Below are 971 nucleotides of genomic sequence, written 5' to 3'. Positions count from 1 at the left end.
TGTGAAATAAACCTTTTACTTACTTACTTACTTACTTACTTACTTACTTACTTACCGTACTTACTTACTTACTTACTTACTTACTTACTTACTTACTTACTTACTTACTTACTTACTTACTTACTTACTTACTTACTTACTTACTTACTCACTTACTTACCTGTCGGGGAAAGACTGGAACCCAAGAGAGGATCGATCATTGAAGGGATGAAATGTTTTTTTCCGGAAAAAAAAACTTTCTCGAGCATAGCGACGAAGTTTTAAGCAGGCGTCATCTTCATTTGGTTAGTGTTTTGTAGAATATCTCTCCATTGCCGTCATGCTCATCTTCTGGAGTGTGGCTTTTGTGAAATGTAATCGTTGTTTGTTTCTACGCAGGTCCGCACTATTCAAGCGGACGAGGACGAAAATACTGCTCTATTTTCACGAAAGTAAAGGAACGAACTTCAAAAACATGCATTCATTTTGAACTTAAGTTCGTACGGTAATAAAATATTTAAAAAACAGCCCCATTAAATTTTCGCAACGGTTCGTCCTCGAGTTTTCCAAACTTTCAGCCATTACTCGATCAGCTACCTTTTCCAGAGCAATTCCATCCTCCCGCTAACTCCTCTTTAACGTTTCGTGATGATTCGGAAATAAATGTGCCATTCTTTTGCCGGCCTGGAATTTTTTCCCTGGCGTTTTTGTCGCCGTGTTATTTTAACTAATGCTTGAAAAATATTTATGAAAGTCAAGTAGACTAGCGCACGACTGATAAAACAACGCGAATATCAGTCGCGCAGTAGTCTACTTGACTTTCCTAAATATTTTTAAATCAATTTTGACTGATGACGATCTTCACTGATCCAATGCTGGGCAAGACTTATCGTCCACGGTTTTTGCAAAGGTTTTAAAACCTTAACTTCACTAATGCTCGAAGTAACGCGTGACATACTACAGTCGCGTTACCTACGCAGTAACGTTGGGCA

This window comes from Montipora foliosa, unplaced genomic scaffold, assembly GCF_036669935.1.
Source record: "Montipora foliosa isolate CH-2021 unplaced genomic scaffold, ASM3666993v2 scaffold_400, whole genome shotgun sequence".
NCBI lineage: Eukaryota > Metazoa > Cnidaria > Anthozoa > Scleractinia > Acroporidae > Montipora > Montipora foliosa.
The sequence above is the reverse complement of the archived record's forward strand: the minus strand, read 5'-3'. Positions refer to the sequence as shown.